Source organism: Parus major, chromosome 3 (genome assembly GCF_001522545.3).
Source record: "Parus major isolate Abel chromosome 3, Parus_major1.1, whole genome shotgun sequence".
NCBI lineage: Eukaryota > Metazoa > Chordata > Aves > Passeriformes > Paridae > Parus > Parus major.
Window position 1 is genome coordinate 106,909,056 of NC_031770.1, and position 27,268 is coordinate 106,936,323.

The 27,268-nt window shown below is 40.1% G+C and overlaps 1 protein-coding gene across 2 annotated transcripts in view; it reads left to right on the forward strand.

Annotated features, from left to right (window-relative positions):
- The window catches only part of PTCHD4 (patched domain containing 4), a 96,422-nt gene that overhangs the window by 25,776 nt on the left and 43,378 nt on the right, over positions 1-27,268 (forward strand). The window lies entirely within an intron of this gene.

The following is a 27,268-nucleotide window of genomic DNA, read 5'->3' on the forward strand; positions in this document are numbered from 1 at the left end:
AAAAAAAACAAAAAACAAAGAAAAATGGAGACAAAACAAAGCAGTAGCAACAATAAAAAGCAAATGACATTCCTGGAATCTCAGCCAACATGAGAGAGGGGCAGTTTTATTGATCTCTGCCACAGAATGAAGGAGAAATTGTTATTGAAATCTAGTCAGCTCAGCAGACAAAATGGATATGTGTTGACCCAGCTGTGATGGGAGGCGAGCCAAAAGAGTAAGTTAAATAGGAGGGTACCAAGAGAGGGCAGATTTTAACACCCTTACCAAGAAGGGCTTTTCTTTGAGTTCTGCCTGAAGGGCAAAATGAGACAGGATGGTGTAAGAATAAGATTGATGGACTTTATCTCAGAGAGGAGATTACAGTTGTGGTGTTTGCCTGGCTGAGAGCACAGGGGCCTGTCAGGATCTGTGGCACGTAATCCCTTGCTTTGTGAAATCCTAGATCAGCTGCACAGATTTCATTTGGATTCCACCCAAACAGGGGAAGGTGTGGAAGAAGAACAAATGTAAAACCCATCTCTTTAGGCAGAAGAATTGTTTTCAGTCCCTCTGTAACTGTCTGGTTCCAAGCACTTCCAGTGCATCCATGTGGTTGATGAGTTTGCTGGGAAGTTGCATTTGAAAGGCAGAGGGAAAGGTGCCCAACTCAATTATGGAGGCAGTGTTTGGTGCCCTCACATCCACGCTTGTCACAATTTTGCCATACCGTGAGTCTGAACCCCGGTGACAATTCTGAAATATCTCAGTGGTGGCAGCCCAGAGCTAAACATTTTCATGTTCAATTTCTGATAGCAGAGAATCTTACCTGTGGCCAGAGCTCCACATTCTTACAGCTAATTTCTTAAGTGCTATTCAAGCTTCTAGTCTGCAAGAGCAAGTACCATGTTATGCTAAGAGTCAACTAAATATGCAAAGCCAGACTCAAGGTTTGAAGAAGGGTCTTATACTTTCCTTAAAACCTCAATCTCCCAAAAGACCATATTTTCTTATCTTCCCCTAAGAAAATTCCTGTGGGTGTATGCATCCCCAGTCCAAACCTCCTACTTAATCTAGGCCTACTTAAACCTCCTACTTAATCTAATAATGCATCTGTGTCACTAAACAAAAGGCTGAGCTGTGGCCTCATCAGTCCTGCTCTCAGAATCTCTGGAGCAGCTGCTTGAGGTGGGAAGGAGTGGAATGGAGGGATTGGTTGAGTATTCCAGAAGGGAAAGAGAAGAATGAGGCAAAAGACCCTGAGGAACTGAATGTTTGATTCAGCCTCATTAATAGTGATAAATCTGTGCCAAAGCCTCTAATTCAGTCATCTGCACTGTTGAATTGTGGCAATGGGCCCCTGACATGGACTGCCCTGTGCCAGCTCTTCAGATTTGTGCATGGCTCTGTGGTGTCAGAGGATTTGATGGAAGGCAGGTGCTGAGATGGGGAAGGGAAGAAAGCCGGCAGAGAACATGCCAGGTTGTGGCAGGCAGATTCTGACCTGTATGAGGGGTGTGGGTTTAGAAAACAAAGAATGGAGAAAGGCATGAGGTGAAGACAGGGTCATGCTTGTTAGCAGATTTTGACAACCTTTTCCTTGTGTGTCAGGAGGTGCATATCAAAGGAGGAAGCAAAAGGCACTGGCTTGCTTGTGCAGCAAGTTGAAGTAGAGGTGAAAAAGCCCTGAAGTGATGAGAAACACCTTCCCTAAACTGTGCATTCCTCTGTTGGTGTCTCTTTTTAGATGGTTGGAGACATGGGTAACACATTCTCTTCGACAGGTCCCAGACTTGCCACTCCCAAGGAGCTCCTCAGTTCAAACCTTCTCTGCAGCCCCAGGGTGAGACAAAGGTCAGAGCTTCTGAAAGCAGAGTGCCTCAGTTTCCCACCTCAGTAGTCCATGACTTTGTTTGCTGTCTTAGGAAAAGTAACATTTATAACTTTCTGTTGTGTTTTGCCCTGTCATTCTTGTCACAGCCACTGCCAAGAGCAAAAGGAAAGGAAAAAACATCTCTTGAAGTGAGATGTTTGCAAGGGTTGTTTCTATAATATTATATTGAATGCAATTCAGGTTGAAAAAGAAAGCATTTATGTAACTTCTACTGAAATTTCATTCAGGAGTCTCAGACTGAATTGAAAATATTATTAGAGAACAGCTTGCAATGCTTGGGACCTGCTGCTTATAAATATTAGGCAGCACTTACAGTTTAGTGGAGGAAAAGACAGGCAGAATGTCTTATTAAAGTCTTACTGGGTTACCTTCTGCAAAGTACCATGTGCCTTTGGTCCCTTAAGGGACACTGCCACCTAATGAGCCCTTGCTCTGCCCAGAGTGCACCAGAGCCCTCACTGGGCAGGGTTTTCTGCTGGACCTGGCTGTCATGGACTGATCTGACAGCCCAGAGTAGAAACAGGAAGACCCCAGGACTGTTGATTCTGGGGGTCAATAAATAACCCTGGCCCACGTTATTCCAGTGTCCCTTGCTGCTGGCACAGCAGAAAGCAAACATCAAATGATAATTGAGTGAAGGTAGAAGAAAAAGTGTGCAGGGTGGGGTTTCCCTGAACTGCAAATGCCAGATTTGCAAGTCAAACTTTCAAAGTCAAGTTACTTAGATTTAAAAAACTGAAACCAGGCAATAACAGTGACAAAGACCCTGCAAGTGCAATGCAGAGTACACAGGCAGCATTAATTCTGGCAGCTCCCAACTTTGGAACACTTCAACCTGACATTTGCAAACCATCCATTTAAAGCACATTTGTTTGGTCAAAAATATGCAGTTCCTTCTAGCATTCACTTTTCAAAGGACTAATTTTAATGGAAATTTTGTTATATTCTGGGCTTGTCCTTTTCGCTGCAAGGGTGACAGGATGCTACCATCTGAATGACAGGAATAACCCTGGAAGTTTAGATCCACAATTCCTCTTGCAGTGCAGAGCTTCTGTAGGTTTCAGTAGGTGACAGAAGCCTATAGAAAAATGGAATGTTTATATTTTTCTAAATTTAGACTGAGTGACCTCCAACATAATTATTTACTGTAGTCCTGCTGTGAGGGAATGGTCTGCTGGGATAAAGCACATCTCTGCTGTACTGGGAGAAGAGTGTTAGCTCAGACTGCTTTTCTTTATCCTTGAAGGTGAAAAATTTCAGTCTTAAGTTAGGTATGAAGACAGTGGTGGAAAATCCTGCTTGCTCTGACTCCCTCTTCCCAGCCACAGTTTCCTCAGACAGCTGCCTTGGAAAAAGTTTTCTCAGTACAATGTCTATTACTGCATTTTTTCAGTCATTCAGGAGAAACTCTTCAGGAGGCTCCCCTGCAAATCTCTGGCTGCCAAAATCTCCTGCAAACAGGATCAAGAGAGGCTGAGTTTTAGCTGCTCATACCCCAGACAAATGGATAAATGTTGTGAGTTAATACAAAGGCGCTTCTTTAGTTTCAGAGCTTCCTTGTTTATCAGTTGACTCGGGCCTAATGCTTTATTTGTCTTTCTTTTTAGTCAGAATTTAATAATCTGTGTGTGAAATCAGAGGAAATAATGAGAAAAATGAGACTGTTCTACCTCACATTTCTCTTCTGGGACAAATAAAATTTGCAGTTTTTTCTACAAATTTAGCATCAGCAGAGCTGTCACGACTGCCTGTGTTTCAGACAGAGGATAGAGGGTCATATAATTAAGTTTCAGATTTGTTCTAGCCCTGGTTAGATGTTCACATCTGCCTTTTGTGTTTAGATTCATATGCAATTTCAAAGGGGTGTTATGTACATGACATAATTATGGTTTCCCATGCCTAATCATCACTAATTAATATAACCAGAAGGTTAACTACATAATTGAGATATTATTGCTCCCCTGATCTGCTTTTTAATGCACAGGAACCAGACTGATATCATCAGGGAGATAATGATTTAACTCAGCTGAGGTCCCAACTGTGTATTTTGAAATGCAGGTGTACCAATTGCATCATTTTACATTGCAATTATTTTTGACCAGTCCATGAAGTACTTCATTATATAGATTAGTGGAAATCTTATTATTAAAAACCACCTACAATATAATTATAGTGTAATTATGATTTTTGTACTATAAAGGGTACAGATTTCTTAGAAGGCTGGATTCACAGTGGGTGTGAAAAATATTTCCTGTCATTTGTAAGGCCAGACCATGAAGTCCATAAGATATTTGTGAGAACAGCTGTTTGTAACTGACTCTTTAGAGAAGATTAATCTCACTGAGTGCCCTACTGCACATTGCAGTATTGCTGCCACTCCTGCCAGTAACCAAACTGCTGCTAGAGTAAAGAGATACAAAAACTTTAAGAGCCAATAGGCTGCCTGTATGCAGCAGTAGCCCCATGCCTGATGTAAGAGCTCAAGATGGATGGCAGAGATTGTACTTTCAGTGCAGACTTTTCTGTTAAAATTTCCCATTATTCATTCCCTGGAGTTGTTCAAATGGAAGGAGGAATCAAGGCAATAGCAGACAAGACTCCAGGCAGTTATTAGCATTTCAGATAGAAGCCATCTACCTCTTTCAGATGGCAGTTGTTGAAATAATGACTGGTGATCACCTTTCAGTAAATTTAAGATGTCACAGTATTATATTAGCAGCAGAGTCATGGAAAATTGCAGGAAAAAAGCCCTAGTTCAGATGAGAAATTACTTTTTTCAAACCTCAGAAGACAAATGTGAGAGCCAAAGTACAGGCTGTCACCAGTTACCTGAACATGAAGTCTCACAGTATTGTAACCTTTGCTTCAAGCAATGGACTTGCTGATTACAAATGTGACAGAAACATTCCATGAGTGACTCAGACTTTGGGTTTGTCCTTTTGATGCAGCAGTATAGCAAATCCCATATGAATCTCATATGAATCTCATGCTGCACCATCACCTCCTATCTGGGTGAGGAGCAAGAGAATGACCCTGTAGAGAAAGAGAGTCCTGATATAAACTCCCACCCCTCCATGCCTTAGAAATGCAGTGAATCTGTTGTTCAGATGTAATAGCAGTTCATGTCTCCACACATTCAGCAGACCTTTAAGGGCTTAATTATAAAATTTCTGTTATTGACTTTTACAGAGAAAAATGGGAATTTTAAAAACAAACAAAAAACAAATACAAACAAACAAAAAAGCCAACAGGAAAATAAATTGGACTATTTAAAATGTTTAAGATTACTTATTTGGTTGGGCATTTAATACAAATAATTCATATGAATGGGTTTAGAAATTCACCATATCTATATATTTGTAAAGTTGATTTCCCCATAACATGGTGTTGTTCCTGACAAGTCTATTTCCTGTTGCACTAGATGGGATTTTTTTCATTTCTAAAGGAAAGAAATTTTACAAGAACAATCTTTCCTGGAATTTCAGTAGAAGACTAAAGCTTTTCTGGGATAATTTCCTGTACTTGCACCATGCAGCCAGGTCCTCAATTATGTCCTGAAGTGGTGATGATCAGGGAGAGGCAACTGGGCTGGGACTGTTTGAGCCTCCTCAACCACGGCTGAGGGGAGATTATCCCTGAGCAAGTCCTTTGTGCCTTCTCACACCCAGCAGAAAGGGATGCATGAAGCAGCCCAGCCAGCCTCAGTCCCAGCAGCAGGGTTTGCAGCACCCAATCCATGTGTCCCAAATGTTCCCCTGAGTCACACAATCTCAATTTCATTTCCAGGCAATAGAGAGAAATAAGAAAGTCCAGAGCTATTTGGAAAATTGCTTAGTAGGCATTTGGGATGAGCTGTGTTAATCTCTGGAAGGTTTTATCCATCTCTGAAAGACAATGGCTTCTTAGACTTCAACGCCTGAGGTTTTGTGGTTTTCTGGTTGTAAAATAGACTCATTCCTAGACTTGGTTATTTAAGGTTCTTTATTGTACTTTTTCCATGTGTTGATCTCATTTAGGCTGGACATTTAGTTTGGTCATGAGAAAGAATTTCTTCACAGCAAGGGTGGTTAAACATTGGAAAAGGCTGCACAAGGAGGTGATAAAGTCACCATTCTGGGGGTGTTTAAGGAATAACTAGGTGAGGCACTCAGGTGTACACCACATGGTGGTGTCGAGTCACAGGCTGGACTCAATAATCTCAGGCATCTTTTCCAACCTAATTAACTTTGTGACTCTGTGGTTCTGTGATACATGAGTTCTAAAAGAGAGACACATGGAGGCATGTACAGCAGATATGCACAGACTGCCTTGAATCCCTTAGAAATGGGATTCTAACCCTTCTTTTCCTGCAGAGACTCTTCAGAAGGTCTGGGATCAACCCAAATGTCATCGTCCAGGGATGGTGGGGCTGCAGGGCTGCAGGTCAGTGGCTCTGAGGCTCAGCACAGGTTGAAGCATTCACCCATGGACCACTGGACCACTGCCCAAGCACAAACCACCACTGCCAGATCCATAATGACAGAGCAAATACAAAACACATTCTCTGTGTTTGTTGTTTGAGAGAAGTCAGGTAAAGTCTAGCTTCTTCAGTTGCTAGTTGGAACTCAATTAACCCATTTGTCCCAAGAGAAGTCTCCAAATAGTGTTGTCTGTTACTGTTGTTGGTATTATTAAAACATCTTCCTTGGCTCTCCACTTGCAGCTAACAGGCTGGTAGCTGTCATTTGAACTGCTTTGAAGTTTCTGCAAGCATTTCTAAAATTCTTTGGAAAATGTGAATTGATAAGAGAAGAGACCATGATTTAAGCTAAAAATTCAAAGGCTGAAAGGAAATATTTGCTTTTTCACTTCAAATGTATGATTACTACTCAGTCAATACACCAATTCAATCCTGATAGAAAAGAATATTTCCTCTTCAGATGCTTCACACATTTGTCTGAACACCTCTTGCTTTCATTTTTCTGCATTTTCATGGCAATGCTCATTCCTGCCAATGGGTTATTTAAAGTTCTTTATTGGATGCACCTTTTCTGTGTGTTGATCTCATTAAAGAGGAGTTTCATATTCCTTGTGCTCGATGCACATCACATTTACTTTTGGCTAATTTGGGCTGGAAAGGAGCTGCCTCATGGCAAAAATTATTTAGCTCTGTGTATATCATCCTTAATAGGGCACTGACAAATCCAGCCTCGAAGAGCACCAATAGCAATTCCACAGCCTGCCTCAACAGCTTGTTCCAGGGCTTAAAAAGCCATACATTTATAAAGGTATTTCTTAACATTTCCACTGCTGCATTTTGCACCTATAAACTCCAGGGTCTGTCTGGCTCAGCTGTGGAGTGTAATTTTTCACAGTACCTATGCATATGCAAATACTTTTATAATATTTTATATGTAGGGCTGCACTTATTTCAGTTTGGATATAATTTCCTGCCAGATCCTTTTCTCACAGATATTTTACTATTAGTTCACACATTCCTGTGAGCTCCATACACACAGGAAGATTGATGGTGGCTTCTGGTCTCTGCAGGAGCACGGTGGATCTGCAGGAAAGAGCAGATGTGGGGTAGGCTGAGGACGTGTGCTGTGTTCTTTAGTGTGTTGTGGAAATATTCAGCCTTGCCCTGCTGTTTCTTTTGAGCTGGGAAGGAAAGGTGGGCTCTGTTACTCAGGAAGCACAGAACAATGAATGTTCTATGCTCCATCAAGCAGGCTGTCCTCTTGCCTTAGATTCTGTGATCCTCTGCAGGGAAATCCAAAATTGTGCCTCTGGGTTTTGGGCAAAAACTAAAGCCAGCAAATGTATTTGTTTTTCTCCTGGAATACATTTTGTGTGCAAATCATCCCTGGAATTCACTGTTGTGAGATATGGTTGTGCCTCAAAATTCAGAGTGATAAAGAGAAGGTTGGATTTTTACACAGCTAGCTTAAACATCTTCATTATTTTGAATAATATTGCAACACTAAACCATAACCATAAGGAAGAAGCATAAAAATTAATGACCATGCTAAAAACCTGGTTCAAAAATTGGTACAAAGAAATTTCGCTTGTGAAGAAATTTTCCCATAGCTGCCTACTTTTAGTCTGATAATTTTCCCCTGAAGAGTTTGAAAAAGGATACAGAACTCAATAGACCATTTACCAAATGCTCTAAATCAATATTTATCTGCTATATCTATCTGCAATGCTAAAAACTTTGCACAGAATCAAGGTTTAAGGAGTTTATTGCAAATACCAAACGAACTAAAAAGACTTTACTCAGCATTGTATCATTTATATGTCCTTTGCCACTAGCTAGTTAAGATTTTAATAATTCATTTTTATCTTTCCATTCCTGATCCTTTTTCACTCCATTTCCTTCCCGTGGAGTGACTTCTCCTCTCTGGTGGGATAACTGCCTGCAGTCACATCCAGCACGCACGACCCACACTGGCTCAGGGCTCACTGCTCCATGAGCAGCAGCAAATGACAGCAGCAGCCCACGTTGTTCATGCCACCATCATGTGCCTCTGTTCCTGGCCTTCAGGGAAAGGTATCACAGCTGACTTTCCATGTCTTACTCCTGCTGGATATGTACAAACAGGTCATGTTTCATCCACACTTGTCTGATGTGAGATGAGGAAGGAGATGTTATTTTGGATGCCCAAAGTAGCAGGGAAGACTGCAGCAGCTGAAGATGCAGGCAGAGGGCTGAAGGGGGTGAAAACCTCAGGCCTTTGCAGCTGTGGATCACTAAAAATACTCTTTAGTTTTTGTTCTGCAAGAGTGAGCACACTGTCCTCACTGTCTTGGCTGGTTTTCAGTGAGGATAATTGCATTTGTCTCTTCCTCTGATTCCCCCTGCTGTGCAGGTCAGATGCAGTGCTGGTGAGCATTGCCTGGCTCCAAGCATCGTGCAGGTGCTGCTCTGGGAAGCAGATGCTGGTTTTTACCCAGACATGGCTGAATTTCACTGGTGAATGCAAAGGCCACATTATGTGGGTGGCTCAGCAGTCTCTAAAATCATTCTGAATTCCCTGAGAACACATATCTACTCCTCTGCATGTTGTCTGTGCATTTTCCTGCAGTCATCCCTGGCATTTCAGCACTAGGAAAGTTTTTGCTCATACTCTACCTTCCTAAAGTCCAAGGAGGAAAATCATTCCTTTGCAGCCTGGTATGACACTTAGACCTTGCCCTACCAATCTATACTCAAATGCAGATTTGCCCTGGAAATGTTAAATACCATAGCTTTTCCTGGTGTTATGAACTCCATTGCTGTTGATATCCTGCTTTTAAAGAAAATTGTTGTGCTAGCATTGCCATGAAACCATTCAGTACCATAGCATTTTACAAACTCTGCAGAAACTCAGAAACCACAGGGAGAACCTACTAGAAGGAGCACTTGGATTGCTTTATAAAGGGGTACCTAAGAGCAGATTAGTGCACCTGGTGATTCCCTAGAGGGTCAAAAATTCTGTATTTCTTTACGTTTCTAGCTGATATTTTTGTTGTTACTCTTGAGAAATTATTATCCTGCAGGGAAGACATAGAGTTGCAAGAAGCTGAAGGTGGGAAGGTGCTCTGCATATTGAGTGCAGAGAAATGAAACCTTCTGTCCTTCTACCATAACTGGAAACTGATTAACACAAAGCTCTCTGTTAATGCAATCTAAACCTTCTAAAACTAGACTGAGAGACTTGGGAACAAAAATCCTGTTTATGCTTAGAATAGATACCACTGAAAAATAAAACTGTGCAAAGAGTAAAACCCAAACCCATCTAAAGCACTCTCTTACGGGGGCAGCTGAAAAGGAAGGCTCCAAAGGAGAGGTGCTGGCTGCTGTCTTGAAAGCATTACCAGAAAGTGCCATGTTGGAGCTGTACAAAAGCTAAGTATTTTGGAAAGCAACCCACCAGTGCAAATATCCCTCCCATCACACTCCCAGTCAACTTCAAGAAACTATTTTTTGGAGTGGGAACTGCTGGGCTCACCTTATCTTCTACTGCAAAAATAGAATCATAGAATCACAGAACGGTTTGGAAGAAACCTTAAGTGTTATCCAGTTCAAATTCCTCTACCATGGCCAGGGACACCTTCCACTAGACCAGTCTGCTTCAGGCCCTGTCAACCCAGCCTTAACATTTCCAGGAATGGGGCATTCACAGCTTCTCTGGGAAACCTGTGCCTGGGCCTCACCTTCCTCACAGGGATGAATTTCTTTCTACCATTTAATCTAACCCCACACCACTCTCTTTCAGTTCAAAGCCATTCCCTCCTGTCCTGTCACTACATCCTGCCCTTGTCCAAGTCCCTCTCTGAGCAGCTCAGTGCCTTTTGTATTCCTTTATGTGGACTTTCAACGTCTCTCCCATCAGAGCTGAGAAACAGTATGAATTTTATCGTGCAGTTAGCCTGCCTTTAAATGAATAACCTTGGTAGGATATTGAAGCAGGGAAGGCTTTACTAATCATAGGTGGAGATGTTCTAATGCTTTCTTAGGTTATTTGGAGTCAGACAATGCAGTTAATGAAGCAAGTTTCAAAAGATCTCTCTTACGTGGATTTTGACCTCTAATATACTGATTCTTCCCCTGAAGGGAAAGTAATAGAATCCCTTTATGGACTATTTAAAAAAAGAAAAAAAAAAAAAAAAGCGTAGAAGTTTTTGATTATTTTAAAATTGGTCAGGAAGTATTAAAGTAATTGGTGGTCAAGGACAGACAAACAAGACCAAATGCATAAAATGAGCAGAACAAGGCAAAAATGTCAATCCATTTCTTTATTTATTTTTTTTAAAAGTAAAAAACTGTATATGTGGTTCAGTTTTAGAACAATGAAATTGATAACCACTTGGGAGTTTTGTTCACAAGCTGAAAAAGATACTTGTCAGCTCTTAAATTTCTAGAACATTGTCAGTGCTCCAGGAGAACTTTTCTTGTATTTTGTGACCTTCTTTACCTGACCCTGTCACATTTGCATTCCACTTCCCTAGGACCTGCCACTGCATTGCCAAATGCACAGCAAATAATGCATTCCTTAAGAAATCTTCTATTTTAGCTATTGAGAAGCTCTTCATGGACTTCCCTCAAAGTTCATTTGAAATGACAAACATACTTTTAATTTCCTCAATCATGGTCACAAATCTCACTGTCTTTTCCTGGAGCACATTGCAAGGTTTCTAATTCCCAGAGGGGATTGTTTTACCTGACATGAGTAAGGAAAAGTGAAAGCATCATGGAAATTGTTGAAAAATAGAGGCTGATTTTAACCTGCAGATCAGGTTCTTTCACTTTTCCCTCAACAGTGCGTGGAACTGTGAACTGATCCCCTACTAGCTTAAACAGGCAAATGGACACACTGCTCATTTTGGAAAACTCTCAGCCCTCAGTTGCTCTTCAAAAGAGGTGCCTTCCAGCTTTTTCATGAGCTTTTTCCACCATCTCTTCTGAATTAATTAAAGTATTTTAAAGTTTTCAATTCAAATATCACCAAGTTCCAGCAAAATTAGACAGCTACTTCTCACAGATTCCATAGAAAAGAAATGGTCAAGAATTATGTCAGTAGCTCATGAGTAGGAAACCTTTTATTTCCTGAAGAAAAAAAAGTGATAATTTTCTAATTTTCATAATTTTCAAATTGTTTACTTTCCAGTCTAAAACCTCATTTTACTTTTCCTCTGGGAAAAAAAAAATTATAGAGAAAAAAGGGCAAGAAAAAGTCAGGGTGTGAGGAAATAAATAAGGAAAACATCCAGGAGATGCTTTCACTATTTAAATTGTAAACACAAAGGAAAAAAATTACATTTTTTTAGATAAAACATTTAAGAACAAAAGTTCCAACAACTTTCTTTTCAAAAAACTTAATGTAAAATATGGTGGCAACAGATGTTTTAACACCATAAATCAAGAATCTATCTCAAAAAATTCAGTACATTTTATGCTATAAAATGATTTTTAAATGTGCATGATATTATGGAGAATATGTCTTATTAGATAAACCTGATTTTTAAAAATTAATCTCCACACTTATAGGAGAAAAGAAACCATGCTGGTATAGTCTATTTAAATAATGGCAATTTGATTCACTCTTGCACAACATTTTGAAACATGCATGGATTTATACTACATTAAATCATTGTAGCTTATATTAAATATAATAATGAAATATTAAATTGTAAATGCACACTCTTTCTGCTGGAAATATATAAATAACTGGGAAAAAATGGTATTCAACATCTTTCCTCATGTTCTGGAATGAAAAAGAAATCAATAGTAGTAAACTTCTTGGATAATGCAAGGTTTGGCAGATAAAAAATAATGAAAATGCAGCCCAAGCACATCATTAAGCAGCTCATTTTGTCAACATGTGCTCCATCACAGTTAAGTGCTGGATTATGCATCTAGAAACAAAGAATGTATTCACATTTGCAAGATGAGCAATTGCATCCCCAGAAAAAAACAATGAGATCACAACAGATAATGCAATGAATATGAATTCCCAGTGTGCTGCTGCTGTTAACACGGGAGGAAGAAATGGGAAAATTCTGTTAGGGAAAGAATGGGAAGGTGACATCAGATAGCAGAACAACTTTAGGAGGATGTTGGCTGGCACATTGGGTGGACTCACACAATAAAATGCAGAGGTCTATCATGAATGCAGCATCTCTGTGGTGCTGCTGAGCCAGTCCTAGAGTGCATTTCAAAACTCACTGTAAAACTGGAGTCCCCTGGGAGGAGTGGGATGTTCATGGAGCACTCAACAGTTGTGCAGGGCAGGTGGAGATGGTATAACACGACCCCCATGTCTGAAATCTGCAGGAAAACCATTTGATATGAGAATAAAGACACAATTCTTTTACACTAAAGCAATCCAGCATTGGGTTGGTTCTTCAGGGCTTGATGGGCCCTATGATTAAAAAATTAAGACTAAGACTTCATTTTGTAGGGTACAGGTTAGACCTCAGAACTGTGATTTTGATGCAGAAACAAATTGTTGCAGTGATTTGGCATATGATGGAAATAATTTTCTCTCGTCTCAAAACCTATGAAGTTTCTGTTACGAAAGAGCAAAAATTTTGCCTTCTGTCTGTGTAACAAATCAGATTTGCTTATGCTCAACCTAAATTTTCAGCTTCTCAACTTTATCACATTATTTTCATTTTATGCCCGCCTTTAGGGAACTTTGGATAATTGTCTTTACTCACCAGGCTCCTACAAATATTCTTTCAGAATAATCTTATGCTCATATCTCTGTTGCATATCCATTTTTTTGCAAGACTGATGACCAAAACCACTCTGTTATTTAATGGTATTTTGTAAGATTGTCACATTACAACCAAAATCCAAATTAACTTCCAAAACCTTTCTTCTTAGAAAATTTTGAAAAGTGCACAAGTTCATCTGACCACTTGACATACAAAAATGTTTTGGTGTTTTGCTTCATTTCTTCTCAAAAATTTCTAGTTTTTAGGCTTTTCAGGAGCTGTGACTCACACAACAAACTCTTTAGGGCCTGCCTACATGGGTTTTGCTCATATGAATTCAACATGTGCAAAAATACCGGAAAGCTGTTATTGTTCTTATGGCTCATGGCTTTTGATGACATTTTGCCTGAACTCATACAACAGTAGGACTCCATAAGAGGTTGCATCACAAGGATTTTCTCTAATGAAGGCATAATGCATCTCTTCTATTGGTTTCTGTTTTCATATCACTTCCTGCTACACACTGATTCTTAATAACTTTGCTCTTCCCTAAACCCTTCCAGTGTTTCTACCTTGTGGCTGTCCCAACAGAGAGCTGGTGAATGCTCATGTGTCACGTCATGGTTTATTAACCATGTGCTGCATCTCAACACAGAGATTAATTTCAGCTACTTCCCTTAACTGGTATCCTGTTAATTGTACTGCTCTGTAATACTGATTTAATACTGTCTTTTTCATAGACATGAAAGCTGGATTCTGTGGTTAGTAATTGTTGCATTCTACTTCTTAGGGTAAGCAGCAGGATTAGTCCTTCACATTTTCAGTTCTTTGACATCCTTTTTATGTCTTTCCAGTACAAACTGGCAGTGATTCAGTGGAGCTGGTCACAACACTCCCTTCACACTTTTGTGGTACACAAGAAGGCTGAGTATTTTGGATTTATGAAACACAGTCAAGAAATAAGTCTCAGTAAGAGTTCAAATTCAAGCTCTTGTTTCAGAATTGTAGCACTTGCTTAACACACTGGCTGGTTCTATGATCATCACAGCCTGGATTTCACAACAGATAGAGCCCATACACAGAGACCCAGAGTCTAACACAGGGCAGGAATAGGCTGCTGAAAGTTTCTCTCATCACAGATCTCCCTTTATGGCTTTCTTTTGGTAGCTTACATTCCTCAGATCAATGCTGGGTAGGATTTGCAGTATAACAGATTAAGTTAATATCTAAACCATTTGGGAACCTAGTACTTTCTGGAAATCAGAAACTGCTTCTTAGTGCAGTCTATCTTTAGAACTACTAGCAGCAGGGAGCAATTTTAAAGGGAAATGGAAATAAAACAGTTATATTGCTTTTTTTTTTACTTTTTGTCCCTGTTACAGCAATTTTACTTGCTGCTGATCACCTCCTAGAGATATGGTCCCATTTTTTTCCTCCTTCCACAGATTACTCTAGTGATACCTTTTATCCCACACTTTGTTTTTGCCTTCTGTACTCCAGGATTTCCCTGGCCAGTGTAGTTCATAAAATATTCTTCCTTTATCCTTTCTTCCCACAACCTTATATGCCCTCGGCTCTTCAGAATGAAACTGTGGTCCTTCTTTTTTCTCTGTTTTCAGTTACAGCATTTGATTCCTATTTGCATCAAATGTATGGCATATGACAATGAGCCTCCTCCAACTGCTCTGCAAATCTCTTCTTTGGTTCCTTGGAAATTCAGGATAAAAGTGTTTCCCGACTTCTTCTTACAGGGAGCATCCTTGTAAATCCCTCTGGGCCAGATGCCTGCTGCCTGCACCAGTAATCCCCACATGAGGTGACATTGTCAAACCATAATCCACAGGCTCCTTGTTCCCTCTTCTTATTTGCTAACGCTGTTCTTTTAATAGTCAAATACGATAATCTTCCAAGTGACAACTAAGGCCTCAGCTGATCTGCACGGAGCAGCAGAGGATCCTAGCAGTCAGTAAGGCTAGAAGGGGAATTTGCTTCCATCCCCATGGCAGCAATCCTGGGATATGTGCTGCTTGCTCACCCAGGGGCTGGTTTGTTGTGTCAGCACACCCCAGTTGCCAGGATCTGGGAAAACTCAGTTTCATATGTGGAGTGGGAGTAGGAGCATTGTGAGGAGCCCTGAAGGACCTGACTGGCTGGAAGGTACTTGGCTCTCAACATCCTGACTCTATTCCTACACCTTTTGAGATTTCCTCATTGCTCTTCCAATGATGTAATTGGTAAAATCAACCTGCACTTTACTTTTTGGGTCTTGAGGGACAAAATACAGCCGTGGGCAGCAGTAGTTGTATTCCTGATTGCCCAATTGGAGTCTGCTCCTGCTCCCACAGGCCAAGTCCAGCTCACAGGTTTTACTTGTCTCTCAGACCCCCATCTCATCTGACCACAGGTAAACAGGTATCTGCAGAAAGGTGCTCCTTTGGCTGGAATGAGCTCTGAAGAGCCCCACAATGCCTGTGTCAGGAAGGACTTGCTTGTTTGGTCCTGGTAATAGCAGAGAAATGGGAGCATCATGAAAGAGGACAGCTCCTTGTGCAAGGTACTTCCAAATACTTGATTAAAATGTATCTGTTTTTTGTGTTAGAAAAAAAAAATATTGTTTGCTTTACAGTCAGGCAAAATATGTATGTGGTGTACCAGAGAAGGGGCTCCTCTACTTCACCCTTCATCAATCTTCCACCTTCCCAAAACTCTTCTCAATAAATCAGTGGAAATAGCAGAAATCATGCCCTTTTCGCTCTGGCTTCTCATTGTTATGGTTGAGTTCACAGGATAAGTCCATCAAAGTCAATGGAATTGCCTCAGAAATTAATTTGTCTGGGATATCTTGCAGCAGATGTGCTGTTGGCTTCTGCTTTTATAATTGCTGTGCTCATAGCACGGCCCTATAGTGTGAGATCCTTTCCAGACTCTGAGGACCCTGCAACACAAAATCATTCCAGAGAATGAAAGGCAAACAGAAAGATTTCATCAATGCCACAGAGACCAGGCTTTAGAAATGTAACGTGTCCCTTGTGGCTCCCTTGCATGGTCCGGTTTGTGACCGTGCCACCCAAGAGTTGCAGAGCCCAGGTGGGAGTAACCACGAAGGAGGCCAGATGTCTGCTTGGGAAGGTGCCCAGGGCCTGCCACTGCATAAAATGAGAGAAGCAGCCACTAAAACTATTTTCTAATTTGATTTACTTGTGGTTGAAATATTTTCTCTCACTACAAAGCATTTTTTTGTGATAGATGCAGCTGAATTGGGCAGTAATGAGGCCATGGGTTACTTGGCTGAGTAGGGTATTGCTGCAGAGGTGGAGGTGCATTGCACCACGGAGCTGTTTCCTTCATGTCTGGCTGTAAGCCACCACCAAAACTCTGTCAGGTGGACTGAAACAGCTGCTCTAATGCTATATATGTCTATACTATGCACTCTGGGACCTCCATTCAAGGGCAGATTAGCATTTAAAGAGGATAACGAAGGGTAGCAGCTGGCTCATCTGCTAATCCACACCCAGACATGCTCACCCAAAGAGCTACAAGCAAGAAAGAATAACCATATCCACTTTGGAGAGCCATGATGATATTGGGAAGGTCAAAGTCTTGCTGGAAATACCTCAGTCACACTAGACATTGGCTGATAAAGGGGAATAGAGGAAAATTCTTTTGCTCCATGAAGAGATAAATGAGCAAGAGATAAGCCCTGGTGCCAGCAGAACTGCTACAGGGACCATCTTCACCAGAAGAATATCAACAGCAATGGCAAATAGTTTAATAACCCCTAGCTGATATCAGCATCCTTCTGTTCAAGTCTCTAACTGAAGTCACAGAATAATTAACCTTGGCTGGGTTATAAGATCAGCAATGTCCTGAAGAGACTTGCAGTGAAAGAATATTTACTGTCACATATGTGGGCAGGAAAACCACATCAAATCCTTACTAGAAAGTTGACATATGGCATTTCACAGATAAATGAGCATTTATAGGAATGGAATGTGCTAGAGGTGAGATATAAGGACTGATCCTTTGCAAGAGAACTCTCTTTTTCATCTCAGGGATAGGTGCCAAGTGTATCCCGAGTCAGCAGTGGGACGAGGTCCCCAGGGGAGTAGCAGACTGTGGAACTATGTCTATCCAGGTACCACGGATTTGCTGTATTTTAGCCCAAAATACACTCTTCCACTGCCATGTGCCTTCACACCAGGCAAGGCACTGCTCTCCCAGGAAACCAGCAGGCAGTTTTGCACAGTTGTTCCTGTTCATGGAGTGATTTTATGAAGAGACTCTCATTTTTTGTCTTAGTGGCTGCCAGCACATCTGGGACAGGCAAGGAGCAGCTGTCATTGCAAGACTATTGATAAGGCTTTATCCTGTTTCATCCTCCAGCACTGCAGTGTATTTATGTAAGAAAAACCTCCAAAGTTACCACTTAAATATGGATTAAATCCAGATTTGTTCCTTTAAGCATGTTTTTTTGAGTAGATAAGGAGGTTAAAACTTCTGGATGTTTGATCTGAGAACTGAGCCTGAGACACAGAGAAAGAAACTGTAAGGTCCTTTATCCTCCCCTGCCAGTAACACCTCCTTGTATGAAAATGAAGCATCTACCGAACAGGGAGAAAGTGTGGTGAGAAATAGTTTAGTTGGAAGTGTGTCCTTGAATGGGTGAAGATACTCAAGATGAAGCTAGGGGGAAAAAAAAAAAAAAAAAAAAAGCCACTCCAAAAGAGACAACTTGAAGTTTTATCTATTCTGATAAATTTTAATGTCTTAAATTTCTTCTTAATGTTAGCTAAATTATTTTAAATATCTTTCTATAGAAATAAATTCCTACTCTGACAGAAGAAAAGACAAAAGTGATAAATTCTTAGGAGCAGCTACTATGATGACACTGTAATTATGATGGGATAATAAGATTGTAGTTAGCTTTGAGAAAATTTTCATGCCCATTTTTCACATAACATACAAGCAGTTTTATATAATGAAGTGTACAACCATAAATTTTGAAGTGATCATATGTGGTTATGAATTGGTCACACAAACTGGCAGATCTGGTGGGAAACCAAAGCCAGATGTCTTAAGTATTAGTGGGTCTTCCTTCAGATGGTGCTTCAGCTCCATGGAAGGGCCTGTGCTCAAAAGTTGCAGTTCACTCATTCTTATTTATTCTAAATAAAATATTAAAAAACACAGATTAGTATATGGCATCCTGCTTTGCTCATCTGAGGGTTTACTATAGTTTCAGCTTTAGCTTTTTGTCCTTCCAACACACCTTTACATCCAGTATAAAAAGGAATAAGCTGAAATTAGGAATCTTTGATTTATGATTTAAAATGTGAGTCTGATAATTAATGAATTACAATAGAAACATTGCTGTCTATTTTAAGTCAAATGAAATAAAGAGGCTAGGGGGATCCTTTAATAACAATAAACATGGAACTCTAATTTATTTTTATGCTCTGTGATCACATACAAAAGATCTAATATAAATAATTGCATTAGATGTCCTATTTTTGGAAAAATGCATAGCTAGTATTTAGGAAGACTTATTGCTCTGATTTATCTATTAATGAAGCAAAACCCAGTTAATTACCTAATTTGCATGATATTTTGTATCCACATATATGCTGGGATGAGCACTGGGGAGAGGTTTTGCATCAATCCGTTTTTAATAAGCTAATGAAGTTGGCAGGGCTGACACTGCAGATCAAATCACTGGATGTTTTTCCCTTGCTGGACTGAGAATTTGTGATCAAAGTACAGATCAAATGAGCTTGTGAGCTGAGGAAGGCAAGACCTTTCCTCCTCCACCACCAAGATGCTGTTACTGCACTGGATCTGTGAATCAGAAATATGTTTGATATTCCACACTCTCATCCCACTGCCTGGAGTGAGGAGGAGATTGTAGCTTCAGATTCCTGTCTCTCACCTTCTTCCCTGCCTGCTCCTCTGCCCCATTGCTCTGAGCCTGGACAGGACCCTGAAAACTGCCAGCCAGAGTCACTTAAATCAAGGTGACAGGTCTGCTGCTGCTTTTGCACCCTTTTTACATCCCACCTTCATGCTCTGGGGTGTTTCTTCCCACTCTTTGTCTGTCCCTTCTCTTTTTCAACCTATGGCTCCCATGTTTGTGTGTTTTCTGTTGCTGCATCCCATGTGTGTCAGGAGCTGCTGCCTCAAGGAAAAAGAGACTTACCCAATTTTCCCTGAGGCCTTCCCAAGCCCTGTGCAGCAGAGGGTCTGGTTTGCCATGTAAGGCAGATTTGTACAAGAATGCATCTTCTCTGACATTAACTATTCAAATCCAAAGCATTTGCTTCTAAACCAGCTGAGCCTGCCATGGCCAGGCAGAGCAGTACCCCAGGGAATGCTTCTTCCCACACCCAGATGAGGGTTTGAAATAGTTTGAGTCTCCATTGATGTTCTCATCTGTGTTTTGGACAAGAGAGGGAGCTAAGGACAGCGAGTTTTGTGTATAAGCTGAACTCTGTATGGCTAAAGTGAAATTAATTCTCAGGGTTTCTAAAATACTCTCACATGCTCTATGAGATAAATTGCTTGTACTTGAGGCTCAGTTACAGCATAAAACTTACAACCAGCTAAAAAAAAATATTGTTCTAATTACACTGGGTCATGTATTGAAATATGGTAATTTGGGTGCTGAGTCACCAAGACTGCTGAGGAAAAAGTTTTTACCATTAAAAAAAATGGTGAAGTCTGTGTTTTCTGGTTTTAAAGCCATCATTGAGATAAGATAAATATCTTATAAAGATAAATAAATAATATTATTTCTTATATAAGATAAATAAGATACATGAAACCACACCGGCTTTTGATCTAATCAATTCCATTTTGCTTTATTTTAATCCACCATTTTTAAAATACTCTCTGAGTTTTAGTCAGATTTTTTTTACCTTTGTGTCTAAGATGAATTTTAACAACTAACATGAGGATTGAAGCTCAAAGAGCAATTTGAGCTCTTTATTATCCAGGGCAGAAATATTTCAGACCCAGTGGAGAGTGGCAAATGCCTTCCTAAAAGTTCATCTTAGCTGTTCAAAACTTATTTTTATAGATCAGTTAAATGTCTTAAATCTTTTTATAATCACTAGTGACAAGCTGTTGCCCTAGAAAGTGATAAATCCCAGGTATTTTACCTACCTAGTGTTATGGTGAGGTGCCTGTCTCTATCAGCTGGCTGTAGCTAGACTCTGACAACTGATCTAGACCAGATGCACAACTTTCAGATCTCTAAAGTCAGTGAAATTAATCCCACCTAGACTGATGCAGTAGATAAATTTCCAGAAAAGGATATATTTTCACTCCAATATTCTAAAGCATTCCATTCAAAGCTGGGGCAGGGGGAAGGAAGGGGTGATTTGTTTGAAATATTGTAGAGGAGGAGTTATGAAATCACAGGTTGGCAAGACATTGACATTTCTAGCTTGTTGACATTAAACATGAATGTCATTTAAAGATAACACCTGCTTGAAAAAGCTTGTAAATGGTGTTGTTTAATATCAGTGGAAGCAAGCAGAAAACCTATTAACTTCAATTAGTATTTACATCAGGACACCCACAGTTCAATGAATTTCATCCCTTAATTAAAGTCTTTAATACTCATGTTAAATATGACAAAAGTCTCCTGGAGAAGAATGGGCTCAGCAGACATTTAATGGTTGTGCTGAATTGAGGTGTTTTGGACAACAGCAGAGGACAGGAGAACAATGGAATGACATTTTCCATGAAGAGCTCATACAACAGACCACGGATACGCCTGAATTGCTCTCGTGCAGACTGGCTTTTACAGTCAGTGGGGAGAAGGGCACAGCTACAAAGGTTAGTCATCCCTCCAATGGTCAGAAAAGGAAACAGAGCATCTGCTGCTCCTTTTCTGCAAAGGGGAAGGCTGTCCTCAGCTTGGACATCTCCCCCAGGGGTACCTGAGAGAACAGAGTGCTGCCACCACCAGCAAGTGTCTGTGCTAACATCCCCATCATAAACATCTGGCCTCACTTTCCTGTTTGGATGGAGAGATCCTTCCTTGCTATTTTTACCTGAGCATTTTGGCTGGGTTTTACCTCAGCAGTGTGTGGCCTGAATAATCTGGTTTGTACCAGGTCGTTCTTCTTCTGCAGCTTCTCTGAGAATAATGTGAGATCTGTGTAGCTTTCATGCTCATGATACAACCCTCTCATGCCAGGCCATGTAAACATTTTAAGAGATAAAGATACTTCCAAAACCAGGCTTTAAACAGATCTTGGCTGCATTGAAAAATGTTCTGGCAGCCTTTGTCTCCCTTGCAGTTTGCAAGGAAGGACAAATGACAGCTGATAACAAATAAAGAAAACAAGATGATAAAAGTCTCAACTCAATTCTAAGAGTAATTGCAAACTTTCTCTATTTTCTGAATGCCTTCCTGAGCTTAGTCCAATTATTGCCTGTGGCACTTTTGATAGTTTGATCCAAATTTCCTTGTTGCCAGACAGACAATGAAGCATGGCAAAGGATTTCACTATCAGCTTAACTACTATTATAAAATTCTGTAAAAATCCTTCTATACTGTCCTTCTTATTGTAAATTCTGATGCTTTTGAAGAGCAACACAAAATTTTCCAATTCTATTAGGCTGGAATTTCCAGCTCAAAGTAGCACACAAATGTGTTGGGGAGTTAGCATCAATCACTCTTGTTTTGACGAAACTTATCATGAATTCATCTCTAATCATCAAATATTTGTCTCTGAGCATTATTTTCAGCCCTGGGTGATGCTCTGATGGAGCCTATTGACTCAGAAAGCACAGGCTCATGGGTCTAATCAAATACATCAGCACTCTGTCCATATATGCACCAGGATAGCATCACTACCAGGTATGGTGGGCTCAGTTTTCTAACCACAATGCTGGAAAATTGCACTGAAGAAAACAGGTCATGGAAAAACTGTTCTAGAATTTAATAAGGAATCAGCTGTTGATTTAAGAAACTTGCTTTCAGGAAATAAATATATAAGAACAGAAATTAATCCCTTAAACCCTCTCTCCTGTCCTCTCCTCTCCTCTCATTTTTTTTCCCAAATGTCTTTCTCTGTTGTCTGAGAAACCACTGTAAAAATCACCTCTAGGAATAACAGTCCAGGCATTCCAGAGCTTAAGCTCTGCTCAAGAGCAAAATAATGGGATTGGTCTTTAATTGCCATGGACAGCACCCTTAGTAGAACTAGATGTCAGCATTTTAAATTCCCTAATCAGACCAGCATTTAGTTACTTTATTCAATGAGATGGAAAACCTATCTTAAATAGAACTAACTATCTAAATACATGTTTAAATTTCTGAGGATAGAATTCAAGAGTTTTGTTTCATTTGTGAGAGCTTTGCATTTTTTTTTTCTGCAGCTGAATCTGAGCTCTGCTCTCTGGGCTGATTAAACCCAGACAATTTCACAGCATAGGCAGAGTGGGGCCAAAGGTCTCCTGTTGCAGTAATGGTGCTTGTTCCACCCCCAAGAGGTGGAAGAGTATTATTTCAGGTTTGCTGGAGGCTGGGTGTTTTATGAAGGCTCTTCATGCTACATTGCATTGTTGTGTGCTGAGAGATCCTTTCTCCATGAGGAAAAGCAGCTGACACTGGTAGTTTTCAGGCAAAACTCTTTGTAGGGCAGAATACCAAAAACTCCATTGTGTTTTTCTGATGTGACCTCCCTACAAGGACTGACAATAGAAATTCTTACTTTTCTGGAACCAAGTGAAAAAAGCAGGAAAGGAATGAAAAACAGAATATTCTCATTCTCCTTGTACCATTTCTTACCTTAACTCCATTGAATTTGGTGAGAGCTCTCGATTCACAGCCCTTTCCAAAAGCACAGATGAAGATTTTTTTTTTTCAAAATGGTACCCAAAAATAAGTGAAAATATCTAAAGATATAGACTGCAATCTTATTATTCTCCAAGGACACTGCATTGTGTCCAAGAGAAGGAAAACAGTAAATAGGCAGATAGTAGCTGGGAAGGAATGTGACTATGAGTAATATACACATTCATGAGGAGGGGATAGGAGCAAGGAGAAACCCTAGCAGCAGGTAGATGTCTAGAAATGACACTCCAAAGGAAACTTGACTCTTGCAAAGAGGGAAAAAAACCAAAGCAAAACAAAACAGAGAAGGAACTTGCATAAAGAGAAGGACTAAGCCAAAGGGAAAAGAAGTGTGAGTTTATTTAAGAACAGGCTATGATGCTTGAACAGATAGAGGTGGAGGTGATGACAATAAGGAAAACACATTCCAGGCTTCTCACCACCTCGGAGCCTGTAACACTGACAATCAACAGACACATGCTGAAAACCAAAATCCCACCGTTGTCACCCCTGCTTGGATGTTTCCCCACTTCTAGCACCTGTTGGTACAACCATTCCCCCTGCAGATCTTGGGCTGCAGAGCGTGGCTGAGGCTGCAGGACATCCCTGTCCTTGCTGGGAAATGCATTTCTTCTTCCTGCTGAGTTCATTCATTCTTGCTTGCACAGTAGGATTCATTCCTCTAATGATTACACAGTCCTTACTCAAACAGAAAGGCAAATCTTAAGTACTCCATCACTGCACAGGATAAAAAAAAGAGGATGAAGTTTGTATGACCAAATAATGTTCTTTCTCTGATGCACATACTCTTCTGATATGTGATATTGCATTCCCTTTGCCTCATTTTCCTCAGAGCACGATACAGAAACTTTCTCCTTCACTGGGTTTTGAAGACAGTCATCTGGAACAGCCTGAGTCAGACCCCTTCTTTCAGCTCCTGGCTGGTTTCCATGAGATGGAAAAGCATCATATGTGTTCCACACCTTCCTCTGGTGCTCCCTGAGGCTCCACCTGCTCTCTCCTGCCTTCAGACACTCATCTGAGATTCCTGCTTGCCCAAGGCTCTCTATAGCCAAAGGCAAAGAGGGATCCCCAGCAGGTGTTCCTGATCTCAGTAACCACTCCTCCCAGTGATTACAAGGAAGACCAGAGCAAAAACCACTAATATAGGTGCTTCTTAATTGCCTAAAATTGGATGGAGTGAAGCCAGGAAGCAGCAGCATGTAAAATGAATGTCACACTCCATGCAGAGGTTATGTAGATATTGCACCCTCCCCATCTCTGCGCTGGTGCTGACCTAAACTGGATGAGCCTGTCTTTGAAACCATGAAATACAGAGTCACCTGCTAGATCTGGTCTCTTTCAGCATTAGCCATCACTTGTTACTCCATCACTAGTCACACAAATATCTGGATCTTGTCTTACTTTTTGCCATTGGGCTGCTATTTTCATAATAATTTCCACTGTGACTTCTTCTGTCCATAAAAATAATTCTGTCAAATTTTGCTGGTGGCATTTTTGACAGACAGCTCAGACTAGGAGAAAACAGGCAGAAAAGAGTTTATATCCTTCACAGTGAGACAGAGCTCCTACCACTCCTGGCAAACTGAAGGTGATCTCTTATTCTTTGGTTTCTCTAAAATGTTTTTCCCTCTTCTTTTGAATTAATGAATTGTGTACAACTCTGACCAATTAAGCCAGAACCTCGGAGACTAAAATATGAGAGTAAAGTCTCATCTAAGCTTTTCTGTAGATTTCTGTGATAATTGCATTCAGCACCATTCACCAGAGCCAGGGAATATTCCATAATTTATCAGTTTAATCTATTTCTTTGTTGACAGTTTTTGCCAAAAAAAAAGAAAAATTAAAAAAAAAATCTGTGTGTTATCTATTTGACTGGCTTAAATAGGAATACTTCTAGTTAACTCTGTAGGGTTCAGTTCCCTTACAGCCTGTGGGGGATCTGGTGCTATTTCTATCTCATGGAAGAATGTGTAAATACAATGGACAAAAAAACACCTCAAGACATCTGTGGTCTTGCAAAACAACACAAGTTTTTGGCTACCATATAGTCAAATAACAATATTAGCAATGGTACAATCCTTAAATGCAATATTTATACCTGATTTTTTTATATTTTTTTTTATTTATGCCATACTTTGAGGGGCCAAACAAAAATTTTTCTTTCTTTAAGCTGAAAATTGTGATGGGAGTAATCACCTAACCTTAGCTGGCCTCACAAGGGAAATTATCTTCTTGCTATTTAGTGCTAGTGAGAACTTGCCCTATTTGATTGTATTGTGCTAATTGAGGAAACCTAATTTAAGAAAGCTGGTCTGTAAAACCCTGCTACTTTCTTTTAACTTCAAGGTGTTGTTGTTTCTCCTAAGAATGAAGCAGGCACATAAATTTATGCTGTTGTAATTTTATAACGGATGTCTCTGGCAGATGGCACATTTTAACGAGGTTGAAAAATCCCTACGGGCTCAAAAGAAGAACTGAGAACATAACAAACATTTCATAAGGAAGCTAAATTCAATATATTTAAAAACAAAAGAGGACTTTTTCCAGTAGCCAACCTATATACTGAATGCTTTTATTCTCAGGGGATTTTAAAGCAAATCCCAACCATTTTAAATGTGCTTGAAAATCTTTTCTGTCTCCTCTGTGTTGTTTTCATCAATGTTTTTACCTCTGGTTTCCACCATAGACATGCTCGAAGAGTTCTGTACAGAATTACTAAAAATGACAGTGTATTTATATTGCCTAAGGGATGTGACAGAAAAAAAAAACTCCTTCCCTAATTTCCATCAGGACAGACTCATCCTCAGTGCAACTTCTTATATGACTAGAGACCAACTTTGAATAAAATGAAGCTGAACCAATGGAGGTCTTTTGCACAGGAGCGAATCCAAAGTAATTTAAGAAATTGTAGCAGATGTACTTGGGTTTAAGACAGTATAATTGAAATGACAATTCAGAAAAGTATTTAAGCACAGACATAACTCCATCTCTGTTCATGCTTAGCTTTAAACATGCATTAAAATCCAATCACTTAAATACATGCTAAATATTTCCCTGCGGGATTCTTTCTTGAATCACATCCTAGACTCTGAAGCAACGTTCGCAGTTTATGATGTGCAGTATATTTAAGTAATGTCACACTTCACTGGCATTCAGAATGGGAAACTTAAACTGGTTAGTGATATTTTAGAACAACCTTCCTGTTTATTATGCAGACTTGGCTCGTGTCTCTGTGATTAAGACCATTTTAACTTTTCTACTGAAAATATAATTCAAATTCCTTATTTTCTCTCAGACAGCTTCAGTTACTTCACCACTGTGTTTTGAACTCTTAAGTCAATAGGTCTGGAAAGCACCATGAAAGACGGTGAGGAAAATCAGGGCCTGATGGAGACAGATATTTCATGATTGGACAAGGAGTAGTGGTTTTGAACTGAAAGAGGGCAGGATTAGATTAGATATAACAAAGAATTGTTTTGCTGTGAGGGTGGTAAAACACTAGAACTGGTTGCACAGAGAGGTGGTGGATGCTTCATTTCCTGCCAACATTCAAGGTCAGGTTGGACAGGGCTCTGAGCAACCTGGTGGAGTTGAAGATGTCCCTGCTCATGGCAGGGGGGTGGATTAGACAACCCTTAGAGGTCCCATCCAACCAAAATGATGCTGCATGGTAAAAATATGTACATGGAATTTCAAAGCTCTGTTGGAGCACCTTTTCAAGGCCAAAGTGTTATCTACTGAGATTAGCCACTTTTGTTCCACATCCAAGCATTTACAAAGCTCTCTTGAAACACACACTATGTCAATTTATTTTTTCTCAGACTCTGAACCACAAGATTTGTGATATTTTAAATTTCAGATCTTGCCTAGACATCAATCTCCACAAAAACTCTTTTAAGAGATTAAGCTCTTTAAGAAGATCACCCACTACAGGGAAGATAATGTGGAAAAATAATCTATACCCTGTGTACTGTCTAGCATGATTAAGGCTTTGGATATTATTTTGAAGTAAGTAAGCAATAATAATTATAAAATCACTTCCTAATATTTCTCAATAAAAAGATGTCCTTTTATCAGCAATTTGGAGGGTCTCTGTTCTCCAGAGCCCAAAGAGAGAGCAGAGGTGATAATTTAGAACTAGATTCCTCTTTCCTTGACTGAAGATAGGAAAGATGACTCCCAACCACCTCTGATGTTATCTTTTCTATGGACTGATCCCTGCAGTAGAGGTCTCTCCATTTCCAGGCACTTCAGATGTCCTGAGCCAGAAGCTGAGAAAGTGTAACATGAAGTCAGGCTTCATTATAGGATTTATGCAAGGCAGTTTGGGGATTTGCATTTAT